The sequence below is a fragment of the Amblyraja radiata genome, chromosome 21 (genome assembly GCF_010909765.2).
Source record: "Amblyraja radiata isolate CabotCenter1 chromosome 21, sAmbRad1.1.pri, whole genome shotgun sequence".
Taxonomy (NCBI): Eukaryota; Metazoa; Chordata; class Chondrichthyes; order Rajiformes; family Rajidae; genus Amblyraja; species Amblyraja radiata.
The window spans coordinates 26783055-26805798 of NC_045976.1; the positions used below are offsets into that span (position 1 = coordinate 26783055).

Below are 22744 nucleotides of genomic sequence, written 5' to 3' on the forward strand. Positions count from 1 at the left end.
AGTAGAGCTGAGTATGATATTTAGAAAACACTTAGACAGGTACATGGATAGGAAATGTTTGAAGGGATATGTGCCAGGCACAGGCAATTGGGACTAATCAGTTCGGCAACTTGGTTGCATGGATGAGTTGGACCGATGGATCTGTTTCTGTGATTGAATCTCTTCCTCACCATCTCGCTGTCTCTGTGATCTCTGTTTCCCCAGATTTTCACTTATACCAAGACCTCCACTATTTCCCTTCCCCATGATTTATCTTCCTTGCCATTACTCTTCCCCTACTATGACGCTCTGCACTCTCTCTTCTCCCATGATATCTCTTTTTTCACTGTCATCTTTATCCCACTATCTCCTTTTCTCCTCTGTCTTCCTTCTCTAACAATCTCTCTTCCCCATGTTCTCTTCCACTATGACCTCCCATCTGTGCCATCTCTCTCCCTTACTATGCAACACTTTTGCTGTGTTACTCTTCTTCATGTGATTCACCTTCTCCACTGATTCTCTTTCCCTGTGAGCGATGCATATATTAATGCAAAGTGCTGCTTTAAGGGACATAAGACTGGCGTAATACTACACGGTTCATTATTGCAGCATTGTGTGTATCAACTTACTGGTTCAGGATCTCTGCATTCAATGATGTTTATGGTTTTCTTTCCACTAATAAGCACCCCACCTCCCTGCTAACCACACTGTGTGTATCAAGCCCATTATGTTTTCAAATGCTGCAAATCAAAATATCCAACTACTTGATAACCAATTTAAAACTCTGACATGCGCATTAAGCTAATTGAAACCTTTAAACTCCATTTTAAATGAGACTTGTGACACTCTTCTTTGCAGAGAGGGCAGTGTCAGTTTCTTCCTGTCTGAGCCCATGTTTGTTGCAAAGTAATGCTGGTCTGAGTTTTCAACTGGAGTCCCAGTTTAATAGTCACATCCAGGTTTTGCAGGCTTGGCTCTGTTGGGGGCTTCGAGAGGGTGTTGCCAATGTGAGGAAATAAATTCATCTGGTGAAGCAATCATCAGGAGCTTGTGATATCGAATAATGGCCATAAATCCTTACACACATTGTTTTGATATGTGCCTGATGTGGACTGCCTCACAAAGACACCATATGATTCAAATTCTGAAACAAATCATCCTCTCCAATGAGATCTTCTTCAAAAATAATCTGCAATTGTAGACACCCTCCATGTAATAACAGGTTCCAAAGTGTTTCACACAGCAAAATCACTTAAAATTTGGAATCAAGCCTAAGGCAAAACATTACGAGAGGACCTCTCTGTCTGTGGCCTGCGCTCTTGCAACAATGCCTGGTGTAAACTCTGAATAACTCCTCATTTCTTGTCTGGGCCTGCTGTAGCCTGCAGGACTCAATACTGAATTCCCCTTCAGATAACTTGCTCTTTCTTTGCATCTATGTTAGAACTGGCCATTTTTGCTTACCATTCCTCTCTTCCATTTGTATATTTTGGTCTGCTGGGCATGCCCTGGTATGACAGGCTATATACAACACTCAGACATCAACAGCAACTCATCGCACAGAGTGTAACGGGCCTGTCCCACTTGGGCATCATCTGCACGTCATTTACGCAACATCCTAAAAATTGGTTGGCGCATCGTGACACGCACGTGACGTGCGCATGGCGCGTGGTGGAGTATGCAGTGACTCGCGGTAACGCGCGGTGCACCAGGATTTTGCAGTGCATGACGCATCCCTTGCACACGCTGACGTACTGATGGCATACGCTGACATACTGACGGCGTAAGTGTAGCGCGTGATGACGCATGGTTACGCACGATGATGCACGAACATTGCCTATGCTAATTTATTATGCGTCACCATGCGTCAACGTCCATAACCATACGCTGCCCGTATGCCGTTGGTGCATGATTTGAGCGCCGCACCTCGTGACCACCCGGGTATAAAGCGCGCATAGTTTTGAAACATTCCGCGCACATTCCTTTATTTCACCCATTGTTCTACTTTCTTTGCTATTTAAAAATTGTGATTGAAAGGTACAGCATGGAAACAGGCCATTCAGTCCACCGAGTCCATGCTGGCCATCATCACTTGTTCACTCTAGTTCTAAATTATTCCATTTCATATCCATTCCCGACACACAAGGGGCAATTTACAAAGGCCAATTAACCTACAAACCCACATGTCTGGAATATGGGAGGAAACCATAAAACCCAGAGGAATTCCATGTCGTCACAGGGATATTGTGCAAACTCCATGCAGACAGCTTCCAAGGTCAGGATTGCACCCTGTTTCTGGTACTATGAGGCAGCAGTTCTATGAGGCTGCCCTTTACTTCATCAAAGCCTAGCAACAAATTTTTAGATCCTCTCCCCCCTTAATCACTCAGCAAGCTCCCCATAATTTGTGTTTGTACAACTTGTCCCAACCAACCTCTGGTAGCGTTCTACATTCTCATTAACTTCAAATAGCCCTTGCTTTCCCTCTCTCTCCATCCCCTCGACCTTCCCAGTTCTCCCACCATTCTTACTGTCTCCGACTATATTCTATCTCTGTACTGCCCACTCCCCTAACATCAGTCTGAAGAAGAGTCTCGACCCAAAACGTCACCTATTCCTTCTCTCCAGAGATGCTGCCTGCCCCGCTGAGTTACTCCAGCATTTCGTGTCTATCTACATTCTCATTGCTATTTGGGATATGCCTCCTACATTTGTTATTAGATTTAGTATTCCCATATGATTACTGCCATTTACTAATTGGCATAAAGTAAACACCATTAAATATTGCTGTTATTGGAGGATATCCATAATTGTCTTGCAATGGCCTTGGAATTCTGTGCCTTTATATGTGTTCAAATATTAATAACAATCAGAATATGATGCTCTTTGCCTGAAAAAAGCTATTAAAATGTATTGACTAACTTCCATTTAGGAATTAAAGTAAACTACATCATGTGGAAAATTCCACAAAAAGATTAAATATCAATTCAAGCAATTGATAAATGTAACATTTTACACCTTCCTGGAATATTTTGAATTCCATGTGTGTGTCACTGCTTCACACATAATGTTACTGGCATCATTGAGCCAAGATAGCTACTAATACCTAAACTCCCATTTCAACAGTGATCTGACTGACATTTCCTCTTCCATGAATGGAAATGTACCATTAATGTGATAAAACATCTCTGTGGCTGAGGCCATTTGCACAACTGCAGTGCAAGTGCTTCAGGTGACAACACAGAAGCACTAACTCCAAATTCATCCATTTCCGAAGCATCCTAAATAGTCTCATATAAACACTCGTCAAACAGGAGTTGCTTGGAGGCGTTGCCAAATGTTGCTCTTTTCACACGAGTGGCAGGAGCAATAAGCTGTGCTACCAAGTGTGAGTTGCACTAGCAGATGGTACTGTCAGTACACTGAGCACTGCCCTGTGGGTAAAGGCACCGACCGCTCATTGAGTAAATGGAAGGTTTGCTTGCTGTTCTGCTTGTCTGATGTGTTAGCATGGCAGTGGGTCTATTCCACCTGCCACCAGCTGTTACGAGCCTGAAGCCAGCACATAATGAAATAACGAGGCCCAGATATAAAGTACGCTTCAGCTCTAAAACGGTATGCCTGATCAGGGTGCATACAGCATGCTGCCAGCACGCAGATTCCTTTAATAAGTGGATGTAAAGGAAGACCCACTAAACCGCTAGTAATCCTTCTGCAGTTGACAGTCAGGAAGATAGTGCTATCAGCATTTGATCAGGATTGGCAGGCTCTGGGATACTCTGTGGATTAACTGGATGTGCTTTCATATAAATGACCCAGTCTGCTCGAGCAGAAGTAGTAAAGTAAAATGTCAAAGTTAATTCAGATGTCAGCGTTGAAACTGGGACAAGTGAGTTTAAACGTGTTCTGAACATTTCTCTCTCTGTGGATTCAATTTCTGCAGTGTTTTGTAAAATCACTTGTTCGAGAGCGTGGAATACATTTGTGTTGATGATTATTTTACTGTAGTTTATAGCACAGTAAATGATGAGGTTAAACATTAAAGAAGCTTGAAGTGCTTGAACTTGTTGTTACAATGGCTCTGTAAGCTCCACCTAATTAGTTTGCTATGTGCCTGCTGCCCCCACATAGGAATGCTGGCACACACTGGCAGATACAAACAGACATATTAGCATAGCAACTGGAAGAGAATTAATGCCTGCTCTCTGTTACTGGAATAAATGCAATCACTTCAACTGACAGCTTTATCGCAGTAACTTTAATTTCTCTGGTTTTGTTTTCCCCATGCCTTGTATGAGCCAGCAAGGTTGGAAACTAACTTCCTTCAATACAAAATTAGATCACTATTGGCAACTACCACTGAAAGCTACAGATTTTTAGGAGATCTCGCAATTGCTGCGCAGGCTCCTCGTATTAATAATCAACTGAAGCCTCCGATTCATTGAATTATTTTGACCAAAAAAAAGGAGCAGCAATAAACAGTGGGATGTGAAACAGTGCGGTACAGTTGTCTAAAAGCTGCTGGGTCTATCGCATGGCTGTATGTGAGGTAAGGTGTCAGGAATCTGTTTTGAAATTGTAGCAGAGTTCCATATGTTGTCGCAGTAAATTTGCCTTTTGTTTTAAACTTGCTCTCGGTCAGGATTTGCACAGACGTTTTCTCTCCCTTAAGGCAGTGAAAAATTTCCTCGTTGCATCTTCTGATTGTTTAGTCAACCCGAATCGCCTTAAAGGCACAAAGTGGATGGTTAAAGACTGCACAATTACTGAGCAACCAAGAACTTTAATGACTGAATTTAGGAAAATGAAAAAGTGCACCATTTACAACAAGTGTTCAGAAAAGGAAAACTTTTGACAGATGTTAAAACATGTGTAATTACATTCTTGGCTTAGCTGTAAGGTACAGATTTTCAGAGTTTCTATTTAGATTTTCTTGTACAGTCTGTGGCCATTTGATTGATCTGGATAATTTAGTAAGCAATATTCATGAGTAAACACTTTTGTACTCTATGGACATTTGTTAGTATGTTGTAGAGAGGCATATATAGTAGGGCTGCAGTGCATTTCAACATATCCATTCCCTTAAATATTTATGGACGCAAAGAGAAGCTGTATGTCCAGGTATGACTACGTTATACTCAACGTGGCTCATTCACCAGGTGACACAAAGAAAACGGGAATGGAAGGAGAAGGGAAACAGTCAGGAATCTCAGATGGCAGCATGAAAATCAATATTGATTTTCTCAGTCAGAAATTTTTGTTCTTCATCTCCTAATAGAGGCTCGGGATAGCTGCCACTGGATTATCAAGTGTCCTCTATCTTGCACACAAGTGAAGTGTGAGTTCTTGCTAAAACAAGATTGGCTTTATTGCTGTTTCTGAGTGAACTAGTGGGTGGAGAGTTAAGCCCCTGTCCCACTTACGTGTCCTTGGCACGCTAATTACGCGACCTCGTGGTCATGTGAGGTGCGATGGTCCCGCGCGACTTCATGCGTCCGCACAGCTGTCTGGACGCGTGACATCATTTGAAGATAGACACAAAATGCAGGAGTAACTCAGCGGGACCAGCAGCATCTCTGGAGAGAAGGAATGGATGATGTTTCGGGTCGAGACCCTTCTTCAGTTTGAAAGAAGGGTCTTGACGCGAAACGTCACGCATTCCTTCTCTCCAGAGATGATGCCGGTCCCGCTGTTACTCCTGCATTTTGTGTCTATCTTCAATTTTCTTGGCCCCGCTCTGGGAGTAGAAGTCATGAGCCCCAGGCCGAGTTCGCCGATCGTTTGCCTGCTTCTGCTGCTGTTGGAGGTGAGACGTTGCATCACGCCAGGGTCTTGGGCCTGTCCCATTTTGGCCGTCAATATAAATACCCATTTCATAGATCAATTCATATTTTAGGATCTAATGCTTGAAATGCTTCTCCGTGGATTGTCACCTTGTCGTGGTGGAGAAGCTTGTGTGGACCTGAGATCCTGAGAGCGATGCCGTCTGGAGCTATGCTCCTGGTAGGGCCACCCATGGCGGTAAGGTCGAGGGGGAGGTCCCTGACAAAGAGCAATCCAACCAAGACCTCAACGGTGGAACAGGCGGAGGACGATGACTCATCTTAGTGGAGCGTCACAACGGCTGGGAAGGCGGATGAAGGCTGCAGCAGAAAAGGTCCCTGGTCGTCTTGGATTCCATGCCACTGGATCCTGACCCAGATCTATTCAAGGACCGTGGGGTGGCTGTCTGTGCACCAGTCTCACCACGTTAAACAAAGTCACGCACAGGCGTCCTCCATATAGGGAAGAGCACCCTGGAGACACCCATGGTCAGCCATGACTGAAGGGGGCCTAAGAAGAATGCTTGAAATTATTAACCAGTATTAATAACCATTTCAGTTGGTATAAGTTATGACACAAAATGCTGGAGTAACTCAGCAGGTGAGGCAGCATCTGTGGAGAGAAGGAATGGGCGATGTTTCGGGTCGAGACCCTTCTTCAGACTAATGTCAGGGGAGGGGGCGGGACAAAGATAGAATGTAGGCGGAAACAGTAAGACTGTTGGGAGAACTGGGAAGGGGGAGGGGATGGAGAGTGAAAGCAAGGGCTATCTGAAGTTAGAGAAGACAATGTTCATATCGCTGGGGTGTAAACTACCCAAGCGAAATATGAGGTGCTGTTCCTCCAATTTGCGCTGGACCGAGTTGACCAGGGAGATTCGGAGGGATCGGTCTCTGCGGAAAGCAGAAAGGGGCATCCAGTGTTGAGTGGTACACCACAGGGCACAGTACTTGGCCCACACCTATTTTTGCTTTACATAAATGACATCCATGAAAAAGTCGCAAGTACGACCAGACTATTCGCTGATGATTGTTTGCTGTACCATCCAATTAAGTCAGCTGATGATGAAGATGCTCTCCAAAAGGATCTCGATACTATGGTCGAGTAGTCACAACAATGGGGCATGCAGTTCAACCCTTCCAAATGTGAAACCATGCGTGTCACCAGAAAGAGGAATCCAGGCGTCACATCCTACAAACATACTTGGTGTCACCCTTGAAGAATCCAAACAAACCAAGTATCTTGGCATCAAATTGCAAAATGATCTGCGTTGGAATGGTCAGACTCATCATGCAACAGTGAAAGCAACAGGTGTCCTAAACTTCCTGAGGCGCAACTTTCATCATTGTTCAGCTTCTGTCAAGAAGAAGCTGTATTTCACCCTCATTCGACCTCATTTGGACTACGCAGTTGCAGCTTGGGACCCATACACAGATAAAAACATTTCATCCATCGAACGTGTCCAAAGACAGGCCGCTCGATTTGTTACTAACACCTATGAGAGGGAAGCGAATGTCACCAAACTTCTGAATTCTCTGGGGTGGAACCCTCTCCAAGACAGACGTGAAGCTCACCGTTTGACCTGTTTTTACAAAATGTTAAATGGTCAGCTAGACATAGATCACAAGACCTACACCAACCCCAAACCAATTAGGAGCAGACGAGGGCATTCGATCCAATTTGTGATCCCAGCTACAAAGACAGATGTGTACAGCAATTCGTTCTTCCCACGCACAATTAAAGCATGGAATAATCTCCACCAAACTATAGTTACCCAACCAGATGCAACTAAATTTAAAGTAGCACTTTCTTCCCAATAACCCTTTCTGGCTTAATCCCTCCCTTCACCACCTCCAGTTTAAATTCCAGTTGGAATATTTTGGAGGAGCAAGTAACCAAGAACCAAGAACCAAGGGGTGGAGATGGGAAGATGTGGCCAGTAGTGGGATCCTGTTGGAGGTGGCGAAAATGTTAGAGGATTATATGCGATGGCTGATGGGGTGGAAGGTGAGGACAAGGGTGACTCAGTCCTTGTTACGAATGGGGAGAGGGGGAATAAGAGCAGAGCTGCGAGATATCGAGGAGACCCAAGTGACAGCCTTATCTATAATGGAAACCCCGTTCCCTAAGAATGAGTATATCTCCGATGCCCTGGTATAGAACACCTCATCCTGGGTGCAGATGCGGCGTAGACAGAGGAATTGGGAGTAGGGGCTAGAGCCTTTACTGGAAGCAGTGTGGGAAGAAGTGTAGTCAAGATGTAGAGAAGGTGACACCTGGAACAGTGCTTGATTACAGGTTTGTGGATTAATTGGCTTCGGGAAAAATTGTAAATTGTACCTAGTGTATAGGATAGTCGCAGTGTACAGGGCAATCGCTGGTCGGCATGGACACAGTGGGCTGAAGGACCTATTTCCGTGCTGTATCTCTAAACTAAACCAAACTAAACATTTGTGTATGAAAATTTCTAGCTCCTGATTGGTGCTACTACATGATCAATTAGTATGAACCAAGTGTTGGTTTTAAGTTTCCTTAAAAAGTGGTTATTATGACAAGACTCCACTCTATAGGCCATCTGTGATCATATTTGATTCGATGACCACAGCTGCCTACTTTGTTCCATTTGAAAGATGTTTTATTTTTGCTCAGTTTACTTGCTCGGTGAGTCATGCCCAGAGGAAACTGAATTCCCGTAAAGTGTTTTGTCATATTAAACTAGGTGATTAATATAGGTCCAATAGGAGTTGGCCTTAGATCACCAAATAAATTGAGCAGATTGCTCTGACGTCTGACTGCAGAGATATTGTAATTAAACTGCTGATGGTTACTTGCTTCTCTCGATTCACAGATGTGCAAAGGAAAATAATAATCTTAAAAAGTTATTGTCAGTGATCATTCATGAGAGGTAATGCTTATTTATTGATTTTAGTTCTCTGACTTCTACAGTTAAAACCCGTAGATAATTTTACCAAGTAATATTTCATTATGTTGGCAATGATGATTTTGTTTGATATCAACACATGTAAATCATTAGTGCTGCTCTGTAGTCATCTATATATTGCTAAAACTCTCATCTTGTTTGTTTGTATGCATGTGTGCGTGCGTGTGCATAATATCCCAAAACCCCGCCAAAACGGTACACGATAACGCTACAATTTTTGCCCACCTTACTCGCCATTGTCCTGTGATGCAAATGAAACATGTTTCGTTCAGATTGATGGTATATTTTACAAGTTATTGACATTTTAAACTTTACAAAAATCAAACCACTTTTCCACTTGCCCTGCCCATCAGCTGCATTGTAATGATATCACAATGGGATCTGGAATCTCATTTACATTAAAAAATTGCTATTTTAGAAAAATCAGTTTTAATCATATTCTTCCGTTTTCATTAACAGCTAACATTGTGTTTAGGTTATTTTTATGAAAAGTCGCGATTATCATTGTGGGGGAGTGGGATAGGGGGGAGGTGTCATTTTAAAAAAGTCGTCGTGATTTTCATTGCGGGGGGGTGGGATAGGGGGGCGAGGAGTGGAGGAGCAGGGAGATAGAGGGATAGGAGGGGGTAGGGAGGGAGAGGGAGGGGAAAGTGGGGGAGGTGAGGAGGGAGAGTGGGGGAGGAGGGGGGATAGAGGGAGAGGAGAGGGGAATGGGGAGGTAGGGAGTGGGGATAGAGGGAGAAGGCGGTGGGAGAGGTGAGGAGGGGGTGGGGTGGGATGGGGGGAGGTGAGGAGTGGGGAGCAGAGAGTTAGGGGAGAGGAGGGGGGTAGGGAAGGGCGAGGGGTTATGGAGGGAGGGAGGGAAAGGAGAGGAAGGGGAAAGAGTATTTGTTTATGCAGTGGGAGGAGGGGAAAAGACGTCAAGAGGGTGTTTTGAGATGTGAGGGATCTGGGTTCCGAGGGGAATGGATGAGGATAAGGGTAGGAAGAGGGATGGCGAGGCGCAGTTGATTGAGGGTTGCCGTGACTCGCGTCACAACGGGGATCTCTGGCGTCACAACGGGAACCCCTCAGTCACACCGGCGCAGTTGGAGGCTATGGGTCAGTGGTGGAATATTGCCTTGGGGGGCGGGCCCAATGGGTCCGCACCTGGTCTAGTAAGGAGTTAAAAGGACACAGATTCATATCTTCTGAAATTATTTTTCATATCTCCTGTCTAATTGGAGTAGAAGATAGGCATTTTTTAAGTGATGGCGCCCAATGTTTGAAGTCTCATAAGGTTACAAGATTGTACATTTGAACTGTTGTTAATTTGTGCTCTGGGTAGTTATAACATCTTAACATGCCATGTAGAATGTAACATTGGACCCTTAGCCATTAAGGATAAAAGGGATGGCGTAGCATGTGATCAACATAATTAATCGCAGTCTGTTATGTTAAAAGTGAAGTTGACATGTCAGCTACGTGTGTGTTTGTTGATCATATTTGTTCTGTAGTCAGCATGCCCTGTGTATTTATGCTTATTTATTTTGAATATGAGAGTGGAACGCTAAAGAAAGGAGAGGACTAAACTGTTTCTCTGCTGAGAATGGTAAAGGCCCTGTCCCACTTTCCCGAGTTACTCACGAACTCTCCCGAGTTTTCCCCTTGATTCGAACTCGGGGAATGTTGGGGAATGTCCGTAGGGAGTCTATAGGGAGTCCGTAGATGTTTCGTAGCGGCTCGTAATGGCAGCCGTAGGAAGTCGGGGCATCAGGTAAGTCGGGACGTTTTTTCAACATGTTGAAAAATGTCCACGAGTAAAAATAACAGCCCCGAATATCTACGAATGGCTATTACCGTAATTATCTGAGTTCGAATCAAGGGGAAAACTCAGGCGAGTTCGTGAGTAATTCGGGAAAGTGGGACAGGGCCTTAATTTTCCTTTGTCTACATTTCTAATATGGAACTGGAAGTTGTTTACGAATGTAATTATTCAAAGTTAGGGCTAAAATTATTTATTAAGAATAATATGCAAATGAAGATCTAAAATTAATTAATATAAAAGCACTTCTTAATTTCTAAGTTGAATTTTTAAGTTTCCTTGAGATGCAAATTTTGACACTTTTAGTCACAGTGTCATACAGCACAGAAATGTACTCTTTGGCCCAACAAGTCCTTTCAGTTGTACAAGACGTCGGTGAGGCCACTTTTGGAGTATTATATTCAGTTTAGGTCACCCTGCTATAGGAAGGATGGTGTTAAGCTGGAAAGAGTGCAGAGAGGTTTCACGAGGATGTTGCCAGGACTTGAGAGCCTGAGCTATAGGGAAAGTTTGGGCAGGCTATATTCCTTGGAGTGCAGGAAGATGAAGGGTGATCTTTTGAACTGCAGATGATTGTGAGGGAATAGACAAGGCGAATGCACAAATTATTTTACGCAGAGTTGGTGAATCAAGAACCAGAGGACATAGGTTTAAGGTGAGAGGGGAAAGATTTTCTTGCTGGACAACCTTTTCACACAGTGGGTATATGGAACGATCTGCCAGAGGAGGTAGTTGAAGCAGGTACTAGACACACATTTTAAATACATTTTGACAAGTACATGGATAGGATAGGTTTGGAGGGATATGGGCCATATGCAGGCAGGTGGGACTAGTGTCCATGCCAGCCTATGTGTGCAGCTTTACTAATCTGATTTACCCACATTAGGTCTGTATCATTCTAAGTCTTTGTCTTTTTAACGTCTATCTAAATGCCTCTTTAATGTGCTAATTATAATTGATTCCACTGGCAATGCTTCAGAGAGCAACCACTTCTGTCTAATAAAAAAACTTGCCCCTTGGGTCCCCTTTGAAACACTTTCTCCCACCTTAAACCTGTGCCAACTTGGTTTTGATAATCTCACCATGGGGGGAAAAGGTTTTAATAATAAATTTTTAAATTTTATTTATGGGCGCCTTTCAAGAGTCTCAAGGACACCTTACAAAATTTAGCAAATAGAGTAAAAACATGTAAGCGGAATGAAATAAATAGTAAAGACATCACCAGTACACAAATTAAAGACAGAATTCAATCCAAAGACAAAAATCAAAAACCCAATATGAAGAGAGAGCAGCGGCAGCTAAAGCGCGCCAGCGTACACTCTCCCTTCCGGCAACCATCTTGGACACAGAATAAAATAATCATTTACACACAAAAAAAAAACATCCCCCCACAATGGTTACCACTGTGGGGGAAGGCACAATGTCCAGTCCCCATCCCCAGTTCTCCCATAGTCAGGCCTATTGAGGCCTCCACAGGCCCGATTGTGGCCCGATGTTCCTGGCCGTTCTCGCCGGGTGGTGTTGCTCCGGCGTAGGGAGAGTCCTCACAGCGGCTGGGACGGCTGGAACGGCCGATTCCCTACCGGAATCCGTGGCATTCCGAAGCCGACAGGGCCGCGTCGGTTGGTGCTCCGAGGCTCCCGATGTTAAAGTCGTCACCGCCGCCCGCGGCTGGCCGCTCCACAGTCCCGCAGCTCGATGGTGTTGACCACGGCGGTCTCAGCATACTCAGCTCCAGCGCGGCGACCCAGGCAAGGCATCGCCCGCTCCGCTCCACGACAGTGCCCCAGCGCTGTGCCGCCACCGAAGCTGAAGGTGCTGGGCGGTCCCCGCCAGGAAAACGCCGCTCCACTCCCGCTGGTAGGCCGCAAGGACAGGTCGACGGTGCAGCCCGGGGAAAAAGCTGCCTCACCGACCAGGTAGGGACCTAGAAAATTGTTTCCCCCTTCCCCCCCACATAAAAAAAGTCAAATTCCCCAACAAACATAGGACAAAATTCACTAAAAACTAATTTAAAAAAGTGAATTGAACGGACAGCTGCTGGTTAGCAGCCATTCCCCAGGATGGCTCCTCCTAACAGTCTTTCTTTCCCATATCCCTCATAATCGTACATCTATCTATTTTCAAAGAATGACCCAGAAGACTATTCCTGATCCACAGAACTTCGGCACAGGGAATGTAGTCAGATGATTTTTCATAATCTTCAATTTTGGCAGATAATACAACTTGCCACATCGAGCTGTGGTGTGGCACCAACAACTGTATCTTATATGCTGCACATTGCTCACATCTAACCACCTGGAGCTAGAAATGTATTCTCACAAGTCCAAATAAAAAGACTAATGTGCAATTGAAAGTTGGCTGAAACCAGAAGAGAGCAATTTGAGTAAAATCTGATGAATTAATCTCCTCAATTCAACATGGGGTTATGCTTGGACTTTCTTTGCACCTAAAACTTCCCCATATGCTAAAATACAAATTTGAACACCCAAAGTTCATACGCAGTGAGCTAACCTGCCTCAACGTTGTGAAAACCGAGGTACATGTGACAATAAAAAGCTATTGTTGCAAATTCCCGGGATGGCGGGACTGTCATAATTCCCAGGATGGCGGGACTGTCGTATGCTGAGAGAATGGAGCAGCTGGGCTTGTACACTCTGGAGTTTAGAAGGATGAGAGGATATCTCATTGAAACATATAAGATTGTTGGGGGCTTGGACACGCTAGAGGCAGGAAACATGTTCCCGATGTTGGGGGAGTCCAGAACCAGGGGCCACAGTTTAAGAATAAGGAGTAAGCCATTTAGAACGGAGACAAGGAAACACTTTTTCTCACAGAGAGTGGTGAGTCTGTGGAATTCTCTGCCTCAGAGGGCGGTGGAGGCAGGTTCTCTGGATGCTTTCAAGAGAGAGCTAGATAGGGCTCTTAAAAATAGCGGAGTCAGGGGATATGGGGAGAAGGCAGGAATGGGGTACTGATTGTGGATGATCAGCCATGATCACATTGAATGGCGGTGCTGGCTCGAAGGGCCGAATGGCCTACTCCTGCACCTATTGTCTATTGTCTATTGTATTAGCAGTCAGCAGAAATACTATACATGATTACAATCGAGCCATCCACGGTGTACAAATACATGATAAATGCTGCTGTCGGACTAGAGATTTAAAAGATTCGAGTGATTGTAATGGTAGACAAAAATGCTGGAGAAACTCAGTGGGTGAGGCAGCATCTGTGGAGAGAAGGAATAGGCGATGTTTCGGGTCGAGACCCTTCTTCAGACTAATGCGTGATTGCAGATCCACTTCTGTGAATAGCATACAAAGAGTCGCCTATCTTGGGTGCCATCTTGGAAACGTGCTGTTTAAAGGGCATATACTCCATGGTCTTAGTCCTCACTGACACCCATGACTACCGATGATATCAGGCCCACCCCACTCGTGGAGTTTGAGTTCATTCTCGGCCACTGAATCTTTCCCCTCAGCTGCCTAACTTTACTGTTCACCACTGCATTAGGGAAGTCACCCAAACTCCATGTTCAAAGTAGACTTCATTTACTTTTTCTTAAGCCCTGGGCAGTGGGCAGATCATGTCCTTACAGAGATCTCTCTGCAACTTCCTGCATGGATCCAAGGGTGGAACCCTGCTCCCTGTGGGCACTGCTCTGCACCATCCTGTGTGTTGTCGGCTTAAGAGCACTCTCCCATCACCCATCCCATCACCCCCATATCTGTTCATTCATACCCTGTTGGTAGAAGGCTGTAATTTATATTTGGAGTGTTTCTTTAAGATTAAGCTGCAAAGATCATGCCTACAGACTGTACATGTTGACGGTACGAATAATTAACAACACATCAGTAACGAATACCAAGTAAACAATTTACAAAGACTTCAAGATGTGGAAAAGAAGAATTTGAGTTCCCTGCTAACATTAAATATCAAACAGCACAACACAGGAATAGGTCCTTTGGCCCTCAATGTCTGTGCCAAACGTGAGACACAAAGTAGTGGAGTAACATAATGGGTCTGGCAGCATCTCTGGAGAAAAAGGATAGGTGGCATTTTGGGTCAGTTTAGATCCATGTCCCAAAGTTCTACAAAGTAGCAACATGACTTCCTGACCCTTATACTCAGTGCCCAAACAGATGATAGCAAGCATTCCCTAGGCCCCTGTTGCCACTCTATCTGCATGTGTTGCCACTAACCACCCAACCCCTGCAGGATTAGAGCTTGCATTTGTTTGTACTCCTTCTGTTTGAGAGCTTAATATTTCCAAAACCCTGTACCACCTTATGAGATCAAGAAACACTCTGAATTGTTTTTTCCCCAGTGAATGTTATTTCAGTGATCTTTCAGCAATACTGAGCAGGTACTAAAGGAAAGACCCACAGCAAAGCCTGTATGTTTTACGGACGACTATTTTGTACGCCTCGTAGGCACTGGTGGAAATGTTCATATAAGCCAACAAAAAACAGAATTATTGAAAACAATGTCAGAGAGATGAATGTAAGGAATGTTCTAAATGTTACATCAGCATAACCAGCTCCTTAAATATGATAGGGTCTGTTGAATTATTTTCCTTCTTCATAGAGCTGCAAGGAGAATGTCTGCTTCAGGAGTCTGGTGTGTGGTACATGAATGCCGTGGCCAGCCTAACACAGTTGATTTGAGTGTAATTAGACCCTTGGTCTTGAGGATGTTGGCCTGGGAGAGGCTGCTGACATCGGATAGTACCGGATTATGCATACGCAGTGTTGGTGCTTTATTACCAGTGCTTTGATGTACCTGCTATAAACAGTCCAGGTCGCAGAAGCATGTAGGACAGGCCTACCTTAAGCGCCTGGCATGAATTATAGCGTTCCCCCCCCCCTCCTCCCGGCATTGTGAGCCCCACACAATGGAGGCTGCAGGCAAGGTGTCGGGGAATGTGCTGCAAAGTTGGGTGAGTTCAAGTTGTGTGTGCTGCAGATCCTGTTTTCAATTTTCATTTGAAGTATAAAGCGCCCTACTACTGTTTCAAACTTAATTTGGACTGATCCTGTAATATACTACTGATTTTATAGGAGACCTTATTGGGTGTTAATGTTCAATATATCCATAATGTTCAGCATGCCTAAAGGTGAAAATGATATTTAAAATTTATGAAATTTATGAAGATTTTTTTACATCTCATTCTAACAATTCTAACGGCCCAATTTTAATTACACTACAAATAAATTGACAGCCATAAAGTAAGAATTATGATGAAAAATGCTTGGCTCATGTTCTTATAGATTTGGGTATTATCTGAGTCCTTCCACACCTTCATTCCAGGTATCAGCCTGTTATCTCTGAGTAGTTGTAATATTGGTGCACACAGATCCTCCTTGGGTCGCAAGCACACCAGATTTTTACGCACACCGAAAATACAAATAAATGTATGGGACACCAGCAGGATAGATGAAGGCACAGCACAGAAACTGGCCCTTCAACCCAAACCGTCCATGCTAACCAAGATGCCCCATCTCAGGTAGTCCAGTATGCCTGCATTTGGCCCATATCCTTTTAAAACTTTCCTATCCATGTACCAATCCAAGTTTATTTTAAATGATGTTATAGTACCCACCTCAACTACCTCCTTTAGAGATAAAACGTGGAAACAGGCCCACTGAGCCGTGCCAAACAGCAATCACCCTTGACATGTTCTATCCTACACACTTGGGACAATCTTTTACAGAAGCAAATTAACCTACAAATCTGCACGTTATTGGAATGTGGGTGGAAACCGGAGCACACGGAGAAACCGAAGCCATCACAGGGAGAACGTGAAAACTCCATGCTGATATCACCCATAGATAGAATTGAACCCGGGTCTCTTGTGCAATAAGGGAGCAACCCTACTGTTGCAACATCATGCTGCCCTCTGTGTGCAAATGTTGTTGCAAAGTTCCTATTAAATCTTTCCCCCTTACATTAAACCTATGTCCTCTGGTTCTTGATTCCCCTGCTCTGGGTAAAAGACTGTGCATCTACTCTATCTATTCCCCTCATGATTTTATCCGCCACTATAAGATCACCCATCAGCCATCTGCACTCCAAGGAATAAAGTTCTAGCCTGCCCCACCTTTGATCGTCGAGTTCGGGTAACATCGGCTCTGCACACCAGCTTAAAGGCATAAATGGGGATGGAGTTGCCGGCTGCTGCGGGGCTGTGGGCATTGTCTACTGGGTGGGAATGGAACATTTCCAGAAGCCGCTTCTACACCACCCCTAAAGCAATAATTGGGTACTAGATCAAAGCAAGCAGGGCTGGGAATGCTGACTCACCCACTTCCTCACTCGCTCATTGAGTCAGTCAGGTCAACTGGTGACCCTTCTTCCTGAACCTGCTCCCTTCACAATTGTTTCTCTGATCCTCACCCACACACTCTTCTAGTTCATTACCAAATGACGTACACTTCAAGTTATAAATAGTTCTCGGGAACGGAAGCCTGTCATAACCATTTGTAGGGCGGCACAGTGACGCAGTGGTAGAACTGCTGTCTCATAGCACCAGAGACCTGGGTCTGATCCTGACAAAGGGTGCTGTCTGTATGGAGCTAGTACGTTCTTCCTGTGACTACATCGGTTTCCTCCTGGTGCTCCAATTTCCTTCCACATTCCAAAGACGTGCAGGTTTTGTAGGTTAATTGGCCTCTGTAAATTGTCCCTAGTGTGCAGAATGTGAATGTGGGATAACATGGAACTAGTGTTATCGGGTGATCAGTGGTCGGCGTGGACTTGGTGGGCCGAAGGGCCTGCTTCTATACTGTGACTCTAAACTAATATGAACCAGGGGACTTCTAATATCTAGTAATTCATTAAATTGCCATGTTTGAAATGATTGTTTGACAAAAATATAAATATATATCCCGTTATTTCCACTTCCCACTATGATATTCCACAATGAAATACTTTGTGAGGTCCGTCTGCTAAATATAAATTCCTCTGACGCACAGATAACAAAAGACTCTTTTGAAAGTGTGTAAGAGTTTCGGGATGTGAGGGCTGATACAGTGAGTGCTTTCACATTGTGTTTCACATTGCACACTGACAAAGGTGCTGGAGCTCCCCCAGTGGTAAAAGGTATAATAGCAGTGTGGTGAGTCTGCTTAGGCCATTTATATTGTAAATTGGAGGGAATAATTTATAGTGGGAATCCAGATACACGAACCTGCATCTGGAACTTGGGTTATGCCATTTTATGGAGCATTAAAACATGGCCATGTTTAGCACCAATGCCCAATCTGGTCCCTGGTCTCCAGCAAAAAAATTATTGCAAAATTAGCCAAAATCCCATTAATCAGGAACTGCAGAGATTTTGTCGCCTGGGGACATGGGGAACTGCAGATGCTGGAATCTTGAGTAAAACGCAAAGTGCTGGAGTACTTTAGTGGGTGGGACAGCATAGTTTCAATGACTGGAGCAAGATTTATTCCCTCCTGTGTAATGTTCAGTGCGGTCAGACCTGCACCTGTGGAGTGCGAGAATCACTTGCATCACCAGGCCTCCACATCTGCCTACAATGCACTGAGGGACACCACCCAGTCTGACGCAGGCATTGAAACCTCATCTGGTGGAGATCTGCAGTACACAGGCCTGGTGGCGTACATGGCTCTCTTTCTATTAGGGTTCAGTGGCTGTGATTAGCGTGAGCTGCCGCAGGTTTAGAGGGATTCCCCTCTTTCACTGGGATCTGTTTCTTTGGGCAGCCGGGCAGTTCTGACCACTGATCAAATCAGCAGTGAAAAAACCTTGTGTCTTCTCAAAACATTGCACTTGTGTTGCAGTCACTCCTACAATGGCAACCATTAACGGTGTGCACAGCCCTCCTGCTCTTCAAAAAGCCTTGGTAATTAACTGTGTGTCCACTACAGTGCTTTTATAGAGGCATAGTATATAGTACATTTTATAGCATATGCAGTACTTAGTAAATGTCACTCACACAGTGGAGAACAAGAGTCATTTGTAAGGTGGGTATGTTTTGCAACAGATTTCTTATGCATCTGAGTCTGGCCTCCAAATTGACAAGATTACTTAATTCGGTTTCCCAATTTCCTATGGGGTTAAATGAATGGTGCCTTGAGCAAGTCATGTGGCATGACTTCTAGGTTATTCTGCACTAATTGGTGAACTCATTGAAATGTGCACCACTCATGCCTTTCCAATCACATATCTCCCTCTTGCCTTAAAGTTGCTTGTACTTCACCCAAGGCAGTGCCCTCCACACCGCTCATGTCTCAGGCTTTGATTATCTCAGGGAGATTGAGAGCAGATGAAAACAAGCTTACTGCCTAAACTATATTCAGAAATACACACTGCTTGATTTCACGATATATATCATATTTCGCTTTGTATTTTACAAGGGAATATTTCATCAGCAAGGATGTCAACTGATCATTGTTTACAAGCAGTGCATCATATGTTTTGCTAATTATGCAATCCAGTGTGGGGTTAGCTGCAGGTTTTTTGATATAGGCAGTGGAGCCTGTGCTGAATGTAATTGGAGCCCTACAGTTTGCTATGGGTTCCTCCCTAATCAGCGAGCGTCTTGACTGCAGCCTTGCTATTTGCTCTGACAGTGAGCAGCATGAGCGTGCGGTTCAGCTGTCACAGGGATCTTGTGGAACAGTTTGAGAAAAGACCTTTATAGTGGAGGGGAGCAAGCAGACAATGAGTTTCCCAATGAGATGTTAAACAAACTATGTCATGGTCAATTGTTCAGCGTTAAACTGATTAACTGCAAAACTACTGGCCCTCAGTTATTCAAAACAGTTTGTTGCAAGATACTCCTCTGATTACTGGTAGGTACTGATTCTATTTTGTGCTTTGATTTAGAAATGTGTGTGTGTGTGGAAAAAGGAATGCATTATTGATCTGTGAACATTTTGAAAAACCTAGTTTGACTATACTGTAATATTAAATAAGAACTTGCAGTAGCATGAGAGATAATGACAGCTCATTTAAAGCTGCTATTTGCAGTTTTACTTTCTAATTATGATTATTTAATAAATGGTAAAAATCTGTATTCTTTGTGCTTTCATTGTATTTTTGCTATATTGATGAGGTGTGTAACTGGAAAGTCTACTTCAAGATTTCAGAGAGTAAATTTGAAATATGAATTATGCCCAGGACAGGTTGTTAAAATGCATTAAATTATGTAATTCATCTTTGTCAAATATGGTTTTTAATCTATTTGATTTTCCATTCATATGTTACAAAACTCATGTAGCTTTCTAGATTACTAGTCTCCTTGTAGCGTACATACTTCTCATATTTTTACATGTACGTTTTAGTCCATTTGAGGGTTGTAATTCTGTCACCCTGCAATCTGCAGCCGGTAATATTATTGAATGACAGAGAAAGCCGTCGTTCAAAGTGCGGTGTCAGCTTCCGTTGGGTTTCACATAAACAAGCAGAAGAACATGCTGAACAAAAAGGCTGTCAGTTCAAATTCATGTTCACATCATAAAATATAGCTCTTATCTCCTAAATGTTACGTTCCTGTTTTACGATTGCTTTCTGTCTTTTTGACAATGTTCTATGTTCAAGCTATTGTTAAGAAGATATTAATTAATTTTTTTAGAAAGAAGCATCGTTAAAATGCACACATGTATTTGCTTATTTAAATATCTATAAACTTTAAAAAATTTACATCATCATTTGGTATGAACATTTCTTTGACACATGGTTTGTTCTTGGGTATTTTAATTGCATATTTTACATACTATATATATGTATATTTATTCTATATATGGATGATGCAAAATATAACGATCTTAATTCAACATGATGATGTAATAGGCAATAGACAATAGGTGCAGGAGTAGGCCATTCGGCCCTTCGAGCCAGCACCGCCATTCAATGTGATCATGGCTGATCATTCCCAATCAGTACCCCGTTCCCGCCTTCTCCCCATATCCCCTGACTCCGCTATTTTTAAGAGCCCTATCCAGCTCTCTCTTGAAAGCATCCAGAGAACCTGCCTCCACCGCCCTCTGAGGCAGAGAATGAAATGGGGTAATGTAAGGACCCAAAGTGTAGGAGTTAGTCAACAGCTTCTCCAGACAACATGAATAGCTGACGTTTCAGGTTGAAACCCTTCAGACATTGTAGGGGGGGGGGGGGAAGAAGAGGGGAGAGGCAGGACATAGTGTGGCAGGTAATAGGTGGATGCGGGTGGAGGGGGGGGGGGGGATTTTGTTAGGCAGATAGTTGGAACAAAGGCCGTTAAGTCTGAAGAAGGATCTTGACCCAAAATGTCACCCATCCATGATCTCCAGAGATGCTGCCTGACCTGCTGAGTTACTTTGTGCACTTTGTATCCTTTTGTCTGTTTACCAGCATCTGCAGTTCTTTGTTTCTACATTCTAATGATGTCACGAACGGCTCAAGCAAATATTGTGTCATTAAATTTCAAGGAAATTAAACTGCTTATGTTAAGATATCACCAGATGTTGGCTTCTATGAAATCTTCTACTTGCATCTGTTAGTTTGATAGAAGTAAATGTTGCAAGAGTGGCATAATTAACAGGATAATTAACTTGGCGATTCGTGAATTCATGACATTGTGCAATTGCAACATGGCATATTTGCCGATAAAATAGTGGAAGGTACTCTATGTTTCAACCTCGTCTCTGAGATCAAAATGTAAAAACACTTTGTCTCCATGGAATCAAGGCCTGATCTTGACGGCTTGGAGCCTTTCACAAGATATATTAGGCTATAAATTCCTATCTATAGCAAAATATTAATGTTACACTAAAATATATTATCCTCATCACTAAACCCAATGGATGGAACCACTAAAAGGTAAATATTAACCCTCCAGCATCCACCTCCTCCACACACCAAATTAATTCTGAGCCTGACACCACCACATCTGCATCTCTTTAAACTGACGATCAAGGACCTGATCTCCATACAACACTGCATCAAGACATATTCCATGCCCCAATGACCCTTAAGGTTCTGAACAATCCGCCATCTCCATCCCCAGGCACCCTGAATGAAGCTCTGACCCTTCCGCTCACTGTGACCTGATCTATGACCTACAACCTGTAGGCCCTGACATACCTGACTTTCTACAAGGAAATGGCCCTTGCACATGCACACGCACACACAGTGTAAACCTGACTCTATTTTACTAATGTAAAGTGTAGGAAGGAACTGCAGATGCTGGTTGTCACTAACGATAAAAACAAAAGCCTGGAGTGACTCAGCTGAACAGGCAGCATCTCTGGAGAGAAGGAATAGGTGAAATTTTGGGTCGAGACCCTTCTACTAATGTAAATGTTGTCCAAGGTCTTTACGCCACAAAACTTTGCAATATGTGTTTATTGTTTTTAATGTTTATTGAATCAAAGCCTGGAACAACAGGAAAAAACAGTGTAGCTAGTCTATTGCTTCCAATCAAGATTTACAAGGAGAAATGTGTAGGAAGGAACTGCAGATGCTTGAACCTGTCTCTGGTCACCTACAGTAAATGAGGTGAGAGCCATTTTACTTACCTCCCAGTGTTTGCTTAGTTGAAGTCAATGGAATCTTGGGGTGGCAGAATAATGCTACAGCTGTCTCTCAACTCCAGAATTCCAGGTTTGTGTCCGACCTCCTCCGCTCTCTGTATTTCCCCAATTTCCTCCCACATCTCAAATACGTGCTGACTGATGGTTAATTGGCTACTCCCTGATTCTCCCACCCCTGGTGTAGGTACAGGGAAACAAATGGGGGCTCTGGATTGCTCCAAGAGCCAGCATAGACTCCAATGGGCCGAATGGACTCCAATGTCATTTGGAAATATGAGTGTGTGGAAATTAATAGAGTCAGTGGTCAATACCTTCACATATTCGGTGCCAATGGCCAAAGATGAGTGCCCTCCTCTTTTACTGTCCTCGGAAAATGATGTTCTGTGCAACTTTGGTTGGAGCCATCTTGGTGCTTTGAAACATTCTAGATCCAGTCAAGAATCTGCAGTGAATATTCATCATGGAGAGTTACAGCTATATCTCCATGGCATTGTTGTCATGCCTCCATTGTAAGTTTGAGAAGTGTGGCAGGCAGCAGAGGATGCCAATCCAGGTTTGCCTGGAGATGTCAGCACTGAAAGGGTTAAATTTGCTACATTACCTTTTCAAAAATTCTACTTCTCTTCTTGCTTTTCCTCATTTTAAATCAAAATCTTG

The 22744-nt window shown here is 43.7% G+C and overlaps 1 protein-coding gene across 4 annotated transcripts in view; it reads left to right on the forward strand.

The window, feature by feature from the left end:
* Nucleotides 1-22744, forward strand: part of sema3c (semaphorin 3C) — a 229215-nt gene that overhangs the window by 117818 nt on the left and 88653 nt on the right. The window contains exons 1-2 of one of the 4 annotated variants that reach the window (XM_033039813.1): nt 4168-4528; nt 8651-8707. The exons of 1 other annotated variant lie outside the window; for it this stretch is intronic. The gene's annotated coding sequence lies outside the window, so the exon portion shown is untranslated. Of the gene's footprint in view, nt 1-4167; nt 4529-8650; nt 8708-19071; nt 19367-22744 lie in introns of those variants that run through there. 2 more of the 4 variants (XM_033039814.1, XM_033039811.1) reach the window with 2 other exon arrangements.